Source organism: Rhinopithecus roxellana, chromosome 20 (genome assembly GCF_007565055.1).
Source record: "Rhinopithecus roxellana isolate Shanxi Qingling chromosome 20, ASM756505v1, whole genome shotgun sequence".
In the NCBI taxonomy this organism is placed as follows: domain Eukaryota; kingdom Metazoa; phylum Chordata; class Mammalia; order Primates; family Cercopithecidae; genus Rhinopithecus; species Rhinopithecus roxellana.
This window is the reverse complement of record NC_044568.1, coordinates 5,363,919-5,380,481: the sequence shown is the minus strand read 5'-3', so window position 1 is coordinate 5,380,481 and position 16,563 is coordinate 5,363,919. Positions and strand designations below refer to the sequence as shown.

General features: G+C 41.3%; 1 pseudogene; it reads right to left on the bottom strand.

The window, feature by feature from the left end:
• Positions 1–15,574: 15,574 nt before the first annotated feature.
• On the bottom strand, positions 15,575–16,038 carry LOC104654662 (annotated as a pseudogene).
• Positions 16,039–16,563: the final 525 nt, after the last annotated feature.

Here is a 16,563-nt window from a genome sequence, read left to right as displayed (position 1 = left end):
ATCTCCAAAGTTTGGAACGATGGGAAGAAGCTGCCATCTGTGTTTAAGGTGAGAAGCGGGGGAGTGGCTGGATCTCAGAGGAAGGCAAGTTTAAGAGAAGGTTTTTGTGAGTTCCTTTGCCTAGTGGAGACCTGTTATAGTGAGGGTCCCTGGGGCTGAGCATGTGGGTCAGTGGAATGAGGCCGTGACAAGGGTCTTCTTATAGCAGATGGCCCAAAAAAGGTTGATGGATCATGAACAGCTGGAAGAATGGAGAGTTCGGGAGACGTAGTTCCTACCTGGCTTTCCAACAGTGCGTAAGCCCAGAAGTCTTACATAAGCCTGTGGAGAAGGGAAAGGAACACTGGTAACGACAAGATTGAATTCTCCACCTGCCAGGCATCTAGGGACTCAGAGCAGATTTAACTGAAGTTACAGAAATAGGAATGTGACATTTCCTACATCCGGGTGTGCTGAAGCAAAATGTATTCCCTCTCTGGTTTGTGGGGAAGGAGAATGCTAACAGACAAGACTCCAGGTTTTCGTTCTTAAACCTGGTGCCTAGAAATACAGTTTCTACTGGATGTAGACAAAAGCTCCATATAGACATATCCATCACTGCATCTCTGATGCCTTGTGTTCTCCCTAATTTTCCTTGTAACCTGCAGAGGAAGAAAGTTCCAGCATCACTTTTGGCCTCCCAAGAGTGAGTTAGGTGACCAGGTGGGGTTGCTCATGCCTGTAATCTCAGCCCTTTGGGAGGCCGAGGTGTGCAGATCACTTGAGGCCAGGAATTGGGGACCAGCTTGGCCAACACGGTGAAACTGTGTCTCTACTAAAAATGTAAAAATTAGCCAGGCGTGGTTGTGGGCGCCTGTAGTCCCAGCTACTCTGGAGGCTGAGGCACGAGAATCGCTTGAACCCAGGGGGCGGAGGTTGCAGTGAACCCAGATTGCGCCACTGCACTCTAGCCTGGGTGATAGAGTGAGACTCGGTCTCAAAACAAAACAAAACAAAACAAAACAAAACAAAACAAAACAAAAACAGAGAAGAGTGAGTTAGGATGAAAACTTCCAAGTCTCTCTTTCATATGTCTCCTCCCTCGTGAGCAGAGGAGTTGACTTTATTGGCAAGACTGAGGAAAAGGTGACTGTATTTCTGCCATGTTCACTTATTAGTGGATGGGTTATTTTGCCTAGACTATGACCACAGGGGCCACCTCTAAATCCCTTGCATAGGCACCAGGCTTTTTTAGGGCAAGCAGGACAGGTAAGATCTGCCTCTGGCAGAGCCAGCCAGGTCTACTTACCCCTGCTTCCCTTTCTGCCCGTGACTGAATGGGCATGTCAGGGTCTAGTAGGGGACCTGGGAGGAGGAAGCCTCATTACCTTCTATTCTGCAGCAATTGATGGCCACCCAACTTGAACAGTGGGGGCTTATCACCTCATGTACTAAGACTGGAGATAGCTAGGTTGGCTAAATTAGTAGCTTGAGATGTTAGATTTTTCATTTGAGGTTTCTGTGCTGCTATTGCCTTCTGCTCTTGGTCACAGAGGCCGCCACAATCCACATGTCAAGTCCTCGTGTGACAGCATCCAAAGACAGCACGGAAGAGGTACAGTGTATTCTTGCATGTTTCTTAAAAAATTTTTTGATAGAGAATAATTGTACACATTTATGGGGTCCATGTGAGATGTTGGTACATGCATACGATGTGTAATGATCAAATCAGAGTCTTTAGGATATTAATCACCTCAAACATTGACCATTTGTTTGTGTTGGGAATATTTCAAATCTTACTGCTATTTAGAAATATATAATAAATTCATTTATGAGGATACAAAATCAATGTACACAAATCAGTAGCAGTGCTATACACCAACAGTGACCGGGCTGAGAATCAAACCCTTTTGTAATAACTGTAAAAATAAAATACTTAGGAATATACCTAACCAAGGAGGTGAAAGACCCCTACAAGGAAAACTACAAAACACTGCTGAAAGAAATCATAGATGATACAAACAAATGGAAACACATTCCGTGCTCATGGATGGGTAGAGTCAATATTGTGAAAATGACCACACTGCCAAAAGCAGTCTACATATTCAATGCAATTCCTATCAAAATACCATCATACTTCTTTATAGAACTAGAAAAAACAATGCTAAAATTCATTTGGAACCAACAAAGAGTCTACATAGACAAAGCAAAACTAAGCAAAAAGAACAAATCTGGAGGTATCACATTACCCAACTTTGAACTATATTACAAGGTTATAGTAATCAAAACAGCATGGTGGTGGTATGAAAATAGGCACATGACCAATGGAACAGAGTAAAGAACCCAGAAAGAGGGCCAAATACTTACACCCAACTGATCTTTGACAAAGCAAACAAAAATAAAGTGGGGAAAGTACACCCTATACAACAAATAGTGCTGGGATAATTGGCAAGTCACATGTAAAAGAATAAAACTGGATCCCCATCTCTCACCTTATACAAAAATCAACACAAGATGGATCAAAGACTTAAATCTAAGACCTGAAACCATAAAAATTCTAGAAGATAACATTGAAAAACGCTTCTAGACATTGGCTTAGGCAAACAGTTCATGACCAAGAACCCACAAGCAAATGCAAGGAAAACAACAATAAATAGATGGGACTTAATTAAACTAAAAGCCTCCTGTACAGCAAAGGAAATAATCAGCAGAGTAAACAGATCACCCACAGAATGGGAGAAAATTTTCACAAACTGCATCTGACAAGGGACTAATATCCAGAATCTACAGGGAACTCAAATCAGCAAGAAAAAAACAGTCCCATCAAAAAGTGTGCCAAGGAGATGAATAGACAGTTCTCAAAAGAAGGTATACAAATGGCCAACAGACATAGAAAAATGCTCAACATCACTAATTATCAGGGAAATGCAAATCAAAACCGCAGTGCGATACCACGTGTGAAATATACAAAAATAGATGTTGGCATGGACGTGGTGAAAAGGGAACCCTTTTACACTGATGGTGGGAATATAAGTTAGTACCATCACTATGGAAAGCAACATAGACATTCCTTAAAAGAAGTAAAAGTAGATCTACCATTTGATCCGGCAATCCCGCTACTAGGTATCTACCCAGAGGAAAGGAAGTCATTATATGAAAAAGACACTTTGGCACACATGTTTACAGCAGCAAAATTCGCATTTGCAAAAATATAGAACTAGCCCAGATGCCCATCAATCAATTAGTAGATAAAGAAAATGTGTTATATATATACACCATAGAATACTACTTAGCCTTAAAAAGGAATGAAATAATGGCATTCACAGCAACCTGGATGGAGTTGGAGACCTTTACTCTAAATGAAGTAACTCAGGAATCAAAACCAAACATCACATATTCTCACTCATAAGTGGGAGCTAAGCTATGATATATGCAAAGGCAAAAGAATGAAACAGTGGACTTTGGGGGCTCAGGGGGAAGAGGGGAGGGGGTGAAAGATAAAAGACTATATGTTGGGTAAACTGCTCTGGTGATGGGTGTGCCAAAATTTCAGAGATCACCGCTGAAGAATGTACCCATGTAACCAAATACCACCTGTTCCCTAAAAACTATTGAAATAAAAAAAAGAAATATACAATAAATTGTTATAGTCACTTTCTGTGATATTGAACACTAGATCTTATTCCTTCTATTATATATTTTTATACCCATTAATCAACCTCTTTTCGAACCCCTCCTCTTCCCAGCCTATGGTAGCTATCATTCTACTCTTTATCTCCATGATATCAATTTTGTATAGCTCCAGGGCACACAAGTCCATAACTGCGGTCTCTATCCCAGACCCTACTGACCTGAAACATGGCCCCCACTTTGATTTCCAGGAGCATAAACCGCTCATATAAGTGAGAACATACAGTATTTTTCTTTCTGTGCATGGCCTAGTTCACCTAACATTATGACCACTGGTTGCATCCATTTAGCTGAAAATGGCAGGATTTCATTCTTTTTTATGGCTGAATACTATTGTATTGTGCATATATTCCCATTTTCTTTATCCATTGATTGACACTTAGATTGATTCCATGTCTTGGCTATTGTAAATAGTGCTGCAGTAAATATGGGGGTACAGGTATCCCGTTGATACACTAATATCCTAGTTTTTGGATATATACCCAGGAGTGGGATTGCTAGATAATATGGTAGATCTGTTCTTAGTTTTTTGAGAAATCTCTGTACTTTTTTGTCATAATGACTGTACTAATTTACATTCCCACCAATGATATACAAGAATTTTCTTTTCTTCACATACTTTCCAGCATTTGTTGTGCTTTGTCTTTTTAATAATAGCCATTCTAACAAGTGTGAAATGATATCTCATTGTGGTTTTGATTTGCATTTCCATGATGATTAGTGATGTAGAATATTTTTTTCATAAACTTGGTGATTTGTATATCTTCTTTTGAGAAATGTCTGTGTATTTTTTTTTTGATAGTTTCTTTTACTCTGCAGAAGCTCTTTCATTTAATTAGATCCCATTTGTCAATTTTTGCTTTTGTTGCAATTTCTCTTGGTATCTTTACCATGAAGTCTTTGCCCGTGACTATGTCCGGGATGGTATTGCCTAGGTTGTCTTCCAGTGTTTTTATAGTTATGGGTTTTACATTTAAGTCTTTAAGCCATTTGAGTTAATTTTTGTATATGGTGTAAGGGAGGGGTGTTGTGTTTTCACTCTGTTGATTGTTTCCTTTGATATGCAGAAAGTTTTTAGTTTACTATAATCCCATTTGTCTGTTTTTGTTGCTTGTACTTTTTAAGTGTTAGCCATACAATCTTTGTTCTCAAGCGTTTCTCCTGTGTTTACTTCTAGTAGTTTTGTAGTTGTGGTTATTACATTTAAGTCTTTAATCGATTTTGAGTTTATTTTTGTATGTGATGAGAGATAAGGGTCTAGTTTTATTCTTCTGTGTTTGGATATCTAGTTTTCCTGGCACCATTTAATGAAGAGGGTGTCCTTTATTGAATGTATATTCTTGACACCTTTGTTGAAAATCAGCTGTAAATATGTGGATTCATTTCTGGATGTTTTAGTCTGTTTCCTTTGTTTTCGTGTCTCTTCCAATACCAGTACGTGCTGTTTTGGTTACTATAGCTTTGCAGTATATTTAAAATCAGGTAGTGTGAGGCTTCTAGCTTTGTTTTTTTTTTACTCAGTATTACTTTGGCTATTTGGCGTCTTCTGAGGTTCCATATGAATTTTAGAGTTTTTTAATTCGTGTTTCTATGAAGAATATAATTGATAGGGATTATACTGAATCTCTAGATTGCTTGGGGTAGTATGGTCATTTTAGCAATATTAGTTATTCCAACCCATGAGCATGAGATACCTTTCCATTTCTTTGTGTCGTTTTCATTTTATTTTATCAGTGTTTTGTGGTTTTCACTGTAGAGGTTTTTTTTTTTTTTTCCATCCTTGGTTAAGTTTATTCCTAGGTATTTTATTTTTGTAGCTATTGTAAATAGAATTGCTTCCTTGATTTCTTTTTTAGCTTGTTTGTTACTGGTATATAGAAACATTACTGATTTTTGTATGTTGATTTTGTGTCCTGAAGCCTTACTAAATTGTACATCTTTTTTTTTTTTTTTTTTTTTTTTTTTTTTTTTTTTTTTGAAATAGAGTCTTGCTCTGTTGCCCAGGCTGGAGTGCAGTGGTGCAATCTTGGCTCACTGCAACCTCTGCCTCTCAGGTTCAAGCGATTCTTCTGCTTCAGCTTCCCAGGTAGCTGGGATTACAGGCACCTACCACCATGCCTGGCTATTTGTTGTATTTTTAGTAGAGACAGGGTTTCACCATGTTGGCCAGGCTGGTCTCAAACTCCCAACCTCAGGTGATCTGCCCACCTTGGCCTCCCAAAGGACTGGGATTATAGGAGTGAGCCACCATGCCCAGCCTACATTTATCCATTTTAAGAGATTTTTGGTGGCATCTTTAGGTTTTTCTGTATGCAAGTATAAGATTATGTCATCTGCATAGTGAGATAATTTGACTTCCTCTTTTCCAGTTTGGATGCTTTTTATTTCTTTCTCTTGTCTGATCGCTCTGGCTTGGATGTTCCATACTGTATTGAATTAGAGTGGTGAAGGTGGCCATCCTTGTCTTGTTCCAGTTCTTAGAGGAAGGGCTTTTCAATTTTTCCCAGTGAGTATGATGTTAGCTGTAGATTTTTCATATATGCTTTTTCTTATGTTGAAGTGTTCCTTCTATGCCTAATTTGTTGAGAGCTTGCATCATGAAGGAATGGTAAGTTTTAATGAGTGATTCTTCTGCATCCGCTGAGATGATCAGATAGTTTTTGCCCTTCATCTTGTTGATGTGGTGTATCACATGTATTGATTTGTGTATGTTGAGCCATCTTTGCATTCTTGGTATAAATCCCACCTGATCATGGTATATTATCTTTTTCATTCATCATTAGATTCGGCTTGGTAGTATTATGCTGAGAATTTTTCCATCTGTGTTTATTAGCAATATTGGCCTGTAGATTTCTCTTTTTGTTGTGTCCTTGTCTTGATTGGATATCAGGGTAGTGCTGGTCTTATACAATGAATTAGGAAGAATTCCCTCCTCTTCAATTTTTGGGAATAGTTTGAGAAGAATTGGTGTTTGTTTTTCTTTATAAATTGGGTCAAAATCAGCATAAAATCCTGGTCTAGGGCTTTTCTCTTTTGGGAGACTTTTTGTTACTGATTCAAACCTGCTGTTCATTTTGGGTCAGTTCAGATTTTCTATTTCTTCCTAGTTCAGTCTTGGTAGGCTGTATATGTCTGGGAATTTATCCCTTTCCTCTAGGTTTTCCAATTTGTTACCATATGGTTGTTCATAATAGCCTTTAGAATGATCCTTTTTATTTCTTTGCTAACAGTTGTAATGTCTCCTTTTTCATTTCTGATTGTTTTTATTTGGGTCTCCTTTCTTTTTTTTTTTTGGTTAGCCTCACTAGTGGTTTATCAATTTTGTTTAACTTTTCAAAAACACAACTTTCATTTTGCTGATTCTTTTCATTTCTTTTTTGCCTCTATTTCATTTGGTTCTGCTGTGATACTTATTATTTTTTCTTTCTACTAATTGTGTGTTTGGTTTGTTCTTCCTTTTTGAGTTCAGTGAGGTACATCATTAGGTTGTTTATTTGAAATCTTTCTACTTTTTTGATGTAGGCGTTTATTGCTATAAACTTCCCTCCTAGTACTGCTTTTGCTGTATCCCACAGGTTTTGCATGATGTGTTTCCATTTTCTGTTTAAACAAATTTTTTGATTTCCATCTTAATTTCTTCATTGACCCAATGGTCATTCAATAGCATGTTTAATGTCATGTATTTGTACAGTTTTCACATTTCTTCTTGTTATTGATTTCAAGTTGTGGTCTGAGAAGATACTTGATATGATTTTAATTTTTAAAATTTTTTTGAGCCTGGTTTTGTGTCCTAACATATGGTCTATCCTGGAGAATGCTCCATGTATTGATGAGATGACTGTGTATTCTGCTGCTGCTGGATGAAATATTGTGAAAATATCTGTTAGGTCCATTTGGTCTAAAGTGCAACTTAAATCTAATGTTTCTTAGTTGAAGTTCTCAGCTATCATTGTATTGGACTCTATCTCTCCCTCTAGATTTAATAATATTTGTTGTGTGTGTCTGGATGCTCTTGTGTTGGTTGCATGTGTATTTAGAATTGTTATATTTTGTTGCTGAATTGATTCCTTTATTACCATATAATGACCTTCTTTGTCCTTTTTACAGTTTTTGACTTAAAGTCTGCTGTCTGCTTTATCTGATGTAAGTTTAGCTACTCCTGATTACTTTTGATTTCCGTTTGTGTGGTATATCTTTTTCAATCCCTTCACTTTCAGTCTGTGTGTGTCTTTATAAGTGAAGTGCATTTCTTGTAGACGTTGTTGGCTCATTTTTTATCCATTAAACCTGTCTCTATCTTTTAGGTAGGTAATTTAACCCATATTCAAAGTTATGATTTATAGGTGAGGTCTTATTCCTGTCATTTTGTTCATTGTTTTCTGGTTATTTTGTATATCCACCAGTCAGATCTCATCTTGAATTCCCATGTGTTGTGGGAGGGACCCAGTGGGAAGTAGTTGAATCATGGGTGCAGGTCTTTCCCATGCTATTCTTTTGATAGTGAATAAGTCTCATGAGTTCTGATGGTTTTAAAAAGAGGAGTTTCCCTGCACAAGCTCTCTCTTTGCCTGCTGCCATCCGTGTAAGATGTGACTTGCTTCTCCTTGACTTCCGCAAAGATTTTGAAGCCTCTCCGGCAATGTGGAACTGTAAGTCCATTAAACTTCTCTCTTTAGTAAATTTCCCAGTCTTGTGTATGTCTTTATCAGCTCTGTGAAGATGGACTAATACAGTAAATTGGTACCAGAAGTGGGGTGTTGCTAAAAGATACCTGAATATGTGGAAGTGACTTTAGAACTGGAAAACAGGCAGAGGTTGCAACAGTTTGGAGGGCTCAAAAGGAGACAGGAAAATGTGGGAAAATTTGGAAGGGACTTCCTAGAGAATTGCCCAAAATGCTGATAGTTGTATGGGCAATAAAGTCTAGGCTGAGGTTGTCTCAGATGGAAATGAGGAACTTGTTGGGAACTGGAGCAAAGGTGACTCCTGTTATGTTTTAGGAAAGAGACTGGTGGAGTTTTGCCCCTGCTGTAGAGATTTGTAAAATTTTGAACTTGAGAGAGATGATTTAGGGTATCTGGTAGAAGAAATTTCTAAGCAGCAAAGCATTCAAGAGATGACTTGGGTGCTGTTAAAGGCACTGAGTTTTATAAGGGAAGCAGAGCATAAAAGTTTGGAAAATTTGCAGCCTGACAATGCAATAGAAAAGAAAATCCCATTGTCTCAGGAAAAATTCAATCTGGCGGCAGAAGTTTGTATAAGTAACGAGGAGCCAAATGTGAATTCCCAAGACAATGGGGAAAATGTCTTCAGGGCATGTCACAGGTCTTCATGGCAGCCCCTCCCATCAAAGGCCCAGAGGCCTAGGAAGAAAAGATGGTTTTGTGGGCTGGACCCAGGGCCCCCCCTGCTGTGAGCAGCCTAGGGACTTTGATGCCCTGAGTCTCAGCCACTCCAGCTTCAGCTAAAAGAAACCAAGGTACAGCTTGGGCTGTGGCTTCAGAGGGTGCAAGCCCCAAGCCTTAGCAGCTTCCACATGGTGTTGAGCCTATGGGTGCACAGAAGTCAAAAATTGAGGTTTGGGAACCTCTGCCTAGATTTCAGAAGATGTATGGAAATGCCTAGATGTCCAGGCAGGAGTTTGCTACAGGGGCAGAACACTCATGGAGAACCTCTGCTAGAGCAGTGTGGAAGGGAAATGTGGGGTCAGAGCCCCCACATAGAATCCCTACTGGGGCACCACCTAGTGGAGTTATGAGAAGAAGGCCACCATCCTCCAGACCCCAGAATGGTGGATTTACCAACAGCTTGCACTGCGTGCCTGGAAAAGCTGCAGATACTAAATGCCAGCCCATGAAAGAAGCCAGGTGGGTGGGAGAGTTATACCCTACAAAGCCACAGGAGTGGAGCTGTGGCCTTTTTTCTCCCAAGGCCATGGGAACCCACCTTTTGCATCAGCATGATCTGGATGTGAGACATGGAGTCAAAGGAGATCATTTTGGAGCTTTGAGATTTGACTGCCCCACTGGATTTTGGACTTGCATGGGGCTTGTAGCCCCTTTGTTTTGGCCATTTTCTCCCATTTGGAATGACTGTATTTACCCAGTGCCTGTACCACCTTTGTATCTAGGAAGTAACTAACTTGTTTTTGATTTTACATGCTCATAGGCAGAAGAGACTTGCCTTGTCTCACATGAGACTTTGGACTGTGGACTTTTGAGTTAATGCTGAACTTAGTTAAGACTTTGGGGGACTGTTGGGAAGGCATGATTGGTTTTGAAATGTGAGGACATGGGATTTGGGAGGGGCCAGGGGCAGAATGATATGGTTTGGCTATGTCCCCACCCAAATCTCATCTTGAATTCCCACATGTTGTGGGAGGGACCTGGTGGGAAGTAATTGAGTCATGGGGGCAGGTCTTTCCCATGCTGTTCTCATGATAGTGAATAAGTCTTACAAGATCTGATGGTTTTAAAAAGGGTAGTTTCCCTGCAGAAGCTCCCTCTTTGCCTGCTGCCATCCATGTGAGATGTGACTTGCTGCTTCTTGGCTTCCACCATGATTGTGAGGCTTCCCCAGCCACGTGGAACTGTAAGTCCATTAAACCTCTTTCCTTTGTAAATTGCCCAGTCTCAGTCAGATATGTCTTTATCAGCAGCATGAAAACAGACTAATACACCTTTGTTGCTTTTTTCTCTCATTATTTATTGTTGCAGTTTGGTGGTTTTCTTTAGTGGTGACGTTTGAATCCTTTCTCCTTTGTGTGTCTGCTCTACCAGTGAGTTTTATACTTTCATGTATTTTCACGATGGTAGGTATTGTTCTTTTGCTTCCCAACATAGGACTTCCTTAAGCATTTCTTGTAGGACCACAACAAACAAGACACAAACAGTCTTTTGCTTCCCTGGGAAATATTTTTTTTTCTCTCTCTCTCTTTTTTTTTTTAAGCATTGGAGTCTCACTCTGTCACCCGGGCTGGAGTACAGTGGCATGATTATAATTCATTGCAGCCTTGAACTCCTGGGCTCAAATGATCCTCCTGCCTCAGCCTTCTGAATCTCTGGAATTGCAGACATGAGTCACTGTGCCAGGCTCCTTCATTTTTGAAGGATAGCTTTACTGGGTATAGTATTTTTGGCTTATAGCATTTTTTTTTTTTTTTTTGAGACGGAGTCTCGCTCTGTCGCCCAGGCTGGAGTGCAGTGGCCGGATGTCAGCTCACTGCAAGCTCCGCCTCCCGGGTTTATGCCATTCTCTCGCCTCAGCCTCCCGAGTAGCTGGGACTACAGGCGCCCGCCACCACGCCCGGCTAGTTTTTTGTATTTTTTTAGTAGAGCCGGGGTTTCACCGTGTTAGCCAGGATGGTCTCGATCTCCTGACCTCGTGATCTGCCCGTCTCGGCCTCCCAAAGTGCTGGGATTAGAGGCTTGAGCCACCGCGCCCAGCCATTTTTTTTTTTTTTAACTTGTAGTGTATATCCCTTTTTCTCCTAGCCTATAAAGTTTCTGCTGAGAAATCCCCTGTTAGCCTGATGGAGATTCTCTTATGAGTGACTTGATGCTTTTCTCTTGCTGTTTTTAGAATTTTCTCCTTGTCTTTTGACAGTTTTACCATAATATGCTTTGGAGAAGACCTTTTTGGGTTGTATTTATTTGGGAATCTTTGAGCTTCCTGTATTTGAATCTGTATCATTTGCAAGACTTAGGAAGTTTTCAGTTATTTTTTTATTAAGTAGGTTTTCTATGCCTTTACCCATCTCATCTCCATCCGAAACTCCCAGAATTTCAGTATTTGGTCACACATGTGACCCATATGTCACATAGCCTTGCTTTATTCTTTTTTCTTTCTTTTTGTCTGACTGGATTATTTTAAAAGACTAGTCTTCAAGTTCAGAAATTCTTTGTTTTGCTTGATCTAGTCTGTTGTTAAGGCTGTCAATTATCTTTTGTATTTCTTTCAATGATTTCTTCTCTTACAGGAATTGTTTTTGGTTCTTTGTTATGCTGTCTATCTCTGTTGAATTTCTCATTCAGATCCTGAATTGTTTTCCTGATTTTTTTGTATTCATTATCTGTGTTCTCTTGTATCTCCCTGAGGTTCTTTAGTATCATTATTCTGAAATTTTTTTTCAGGCATTTCATAGATTTTCTTTTCATTGGAATCTGTTGCTGGAGAATTATTGTGCTTCTTTGGAGGTGTTATGTTTCCTTTTTCATATTTCTTGTGTCCTTATGTGACTATCTGTGCCTCTGACATAACAGTCACTTCTTCCAGTTCTATGGATTGACTTTTACAGGGGAAAGGCCTTTTCTTATAGCTGTATCTACAATGTTCATTAGGTATCATACTTTGGCTTCGATTCTGGGTGGGTACAGTAGTATAGTCTGCATATGATTTCTTCAGCTGTAATTGGCATGAGTGGTGTCTGTGAGTTTTTCAGTGGCTTAGACTGTAGTTTTTTTTTTTTTACTGTGGTTGTTGAGACGGAGTCTCTCTCTGTCACCAGGCTGGAGTACAGTGACGCAATCTGAGCTCACTGCAACTTCTGCCTCCCGGGTTCAAGTGATTCTCCTGCCTCAGGCTCCTGAGTAGCTGGGACTACAGGCATGTGCCACCACGCCCGGCTAATTGTTGTATTTTTAGTAGAGATGGGGTTTCACCATGTTGGCCAGGCTGGTCTCGAACTCCTGACCTCGTGATCTGTCCGCCTCGGCCTCCCAAAGTGCTGGGATTACAGGTGTGAGCCACCACACCCGGTCAGACTGCAGTTGTTACTGGAGGCTGTGGTGAGTCTTTGCTGAGGATGGGGATGCCAAGAAGTCTTGTCCTTCGGCATCAGTGGTGGTGGTGGACCAGGTGTGTCAACACTAGGACCATGGGCAGTGTATGTGGTCACTGATGATCATCTGTCTGCGTGGGCCAATCTCTGGGCCTCCAGGTGGCTTCTTTGGTTTCTGGCAGTGGCAGCACTGGGCCAGGTGAGCAGGTGCGCCATTGGGCTCCTGGGTGGTGTGTGTGGCAGGCTGATGTCTAGTTCTCCAGGTGATGTATGCAGGTACTGGTGGTTGGTGGGCAGGCGTTTCCTCAGGCCTCTCAGTAGTAAGTGTGAGCACTCGCTCTGGAGGCAGGGCGAGTCAATCTCCAGGGTGCCAGATGGTACATTCAGGCACCAGCATATTCCTATGCATTTCTAGATAAAAAGTATTTTTCAGAAAACCTGAACATATGTGCTATTAATACAACTTACCCTCATCAGCTCTGCATGAGAAGAAGGGGGAACTCCCTCAGTAGAACAGTAAGAATGAAATCACAGACTTGTTTTGAACCAATCACTGGTAAGGGTGGTTATGCTAAAATGATAAGCTCAGAATCTAAACCTTAGACTAGGGAATGGCAAACTATTTCCGTAAAGAGGCAAATGGTAATATTTTAGGCTTTTGGGCTAGATAACCTCTTTTGCAGTGACCCAGTGGTGCTGTTGTAGCATAAAAGCATACGTAGATAATGCATAAATGAATGGACTTGGTTTTATTCCAATAAAACTTAATTTATCCAAACAGTCAGAGGGCCAGATTTGGCCCTTGGTCTATAGTTTGCCAACCCTGTTTAGACCAGTCACAATTTATTCCCCGGGGCTGGGCCAACATTTTCTAAAAACAGAAAGCAACCCAGTATTAGAATAAAATAGGGTTTCTATTTTAAAGGAAGAAGAGGCTGGGTGTGGTGGCTCATGCCTATAATCCTACCATTTTGGGAGGGTGAGGCAGGAGGACTGCTTGAGGCCAGGAATTTGAAACCAGCTTGGGCAATATAGTTATACCCTGTCTCTGCAAAGAATAAAAAAATTAACCAGGCATGGTGGCACATGTCTGTAGTCCTAGCTACGTAGGAGGCTGAAGGGGAAGATCACTTGAGCCCAGGATTTTAGGTTACAGTGAGCTCTGACTGTGCCACTTGTACTCTAGCCTAGGCAAAGAGTGAGACCCTGTTGAAAAAAAAAAAAAAAAAAGATTAGGGCAGATTGGAGAAGAAAGTGTTTCTGAGTAGGTTACTGATAGTGTCAGGCCAAACTAGCTCTATAGTCTTATTCCTTATAAATAAAGGCAACTAGAAAATCTCCATCTAGCTATTAAATATTGGTTAAAATCTACAGAGATAAAAGACGTCGACCTTTCTATCAGTTGCTGTCACAAAATGCTGCATAACAAGTCACTCCAAATCTCAGTGGCTTAATACAACAATCATTTATTTTCATGGATCTGTGGGTCAGCTGAGGATTGCTTAATCTAGCATGAGCATGTCTGGGAAGCTCTACTTTGCTCTTGGTGTCTCTTACCTTCTGCTGGAAGCAGCAGGCTGGTCTGGGCTTGTTCTCATGGTGATAGCAGGAGTGAGTAAATGCACACTTTCCAAGTTTTTGGTCATGCAAATTAATATTCCATTGACCAAAGCTAGACACATGACTAAACCCAACCTTAGGGGCTGGAGAAATATACTGCAATTCTTCAGTGGGGGGAACTGCAGAGACAAATGGCAGAGTCTTGGACACAGGGAGGACATGGATCCATTAATGTACCTTAACCAACCACAATCCTCTAACCACCAATACAATTAAATAAGTATTTGTTGAATGCACTTGTGCCTGAATGCTTCTGGCTGCTGCCCAGGCAATGGGGGTCTGACTGGGGAGGGACCATAGTAGGGACTTGATATCCGGCAGGTCTGCCTGTAATTGTGTGCGGCCGACTCCACATTGGCCATGGCTGACTTGCTTTGTCCTGCGTCCCCAAGGGGCAGTGATTGGGTGATTTTATTTCTGAACAATTTTGACAAAGTTGTTTTTAGGAGCCCAGGAAGCAAATCAATCATAGATTTGAATTTTGCAGGGAGTTAGAATTGTTGAATATATATAGTCTTTTACATGCTGACAATTATTTCCATATCACAAAGAAGGCCGGCTATTAGGAGGCTGCTGTGAAATTCCTTTGTCCCGTGAACTCATGAGCTGTGTCTGTGTAGGGGGCACTCACTTGTTAGAGCTGTTTCCCTTCATAATCACATTAGCCAATATTCTAAATAAACGCAGGAAATTAAATAGTCTTCCCCAGACAGGTACTCTGCCCTTCTAAAGGGAATTACGCATTGTAAAATAAAACATAGTCACATTAAAAAAACAAAAGGTCTTTGTGTTGGGTTGGTCTGGCTTCAGCAAAGATAATATTTGCCTCCAGATAGAAGATCTTTGTAATCCACGGTGTTGCATATGGCAGCCCCACATCGTGTTTCCTTTTCTTTTTTTTCTTTTTAACTAAAAGAGTTGACAATTTTATTTTCACATTTCCCAATACAAATGAAAACTGCATCTTTCTTTGTCCCACTTCTCCCCTCCAAAACGATTGTCTTTGATAGGGCAAGGGGGCAAGTCTTCCTTATGCTGTTAAGAAAACCCAGCATCCCCGCAGCATGATCTCCTGGTGAAGGGGTACAGCTAATATAAACCTCACATAGGCCGGGCGCGGTGGCTCACGCTGTGATCCCAGCACTTGGGGAGGCCGAGGCAAGCCGGTCACAAGGTCAGGAGATTGAGACCATCCTGGCCAACATGGTGAAACCCTGTGTCTACTAAAATACAAACAATTAGTTGGGCGCGGTGGTGCGGGCGCCTGTAGTCCGAGCTATTCGGGAGGCTGACACAGGAGAATCGCTTGAACCAGGCAGGCGGAGGTTGCAGTGAGCCGGGATCAGGCCACTATACTTAAGCCTGGTGACAGACGAAGACTCCGTCTCAAAAAAAAAAAAAAACAAAAAAAAACAAACAAACGAAAACCCAAAGAAACAATAACAACAACAACAACAAAAGCAAAGCTGATATAGTGAGACCTCCTCTCTATCCTTACCTGTCTAGTCAAGTCATTCCCGGCCGAGTGGGCACCATCATGGGACAGGCAGGAGGTCTCATCACTGGGGGCCCAGGCATCATGGGCATGTGGCTTCCCGGGGGGGCCTCATTCCAGGAGCAGGTCCCACTGGCATCATCTCAGGAGGAGGAGGGCCCATCCTTGCCTTCATGGGAGGGCCCTCCATATGGGATGCTCCCACCACACCGGGGCTAGGAGGACCTGGAAGACTGGGGGGAAGGTAGTATCTTTGTTGCTGCAAGAGGAGGAGCAGAGAATGGAGTAGGAGGTTTTCTTGTTGCAATGCAGCTGTTGTTTTGTCCGTCAGGCTCTGAGCCTGCTCTTCCATCCATTTCTGATAGCAGTCTTTCACATTCTCTTTGTGTTTCCTGCCACTGCGATGTGCCTGTCTCACAAATGGAGAGTCATGGGTGGCGTATGTATTGCAGTAGTCACAATGAAACTTGGGCATGTTGCTCTGTAGGCTGTTGGTCACTCTGTTCCTTGTTTCTTTTTCTTAACAAATTTAAATTGCTGAAAAAGAATAGGTGAATATATGTGAATGCTGATTTTTTTTTGAGACAGGGTCTCGCTGTATCACGCAGGCTGGCGTCGGGTGGTGCTATCATAGTTCTCTGTAACCTTGAACTCCTGGACTCAGTGATCCTCCCATCTCAGCCTTCTGTGGGTAGGAATGCAGATGTGTGCCCCCACACCCAGCTAGTTTAATAATTTTTTTTTGGTGGAGACAGGATATCTTTATGTTGGTCAGGCTGGTCTTGAACTCCTGGCTTCAAGCTATCCTCCTGCCCTGGCCTACTAAACTGCTGGGATTATGGGTGTGAATCAGTGTGTCCAGCTGAACACTGAATTTTTGAAACTATTTTTGGAGAAGTGGAGGTTTGGGCGAATTCATTTATTTAGGTTCAGCAAATATTCACAGGATGCCTCTTGCATCCTAGACACTGTACTGGTGCTGAGAGTAATCAGCAAAAGC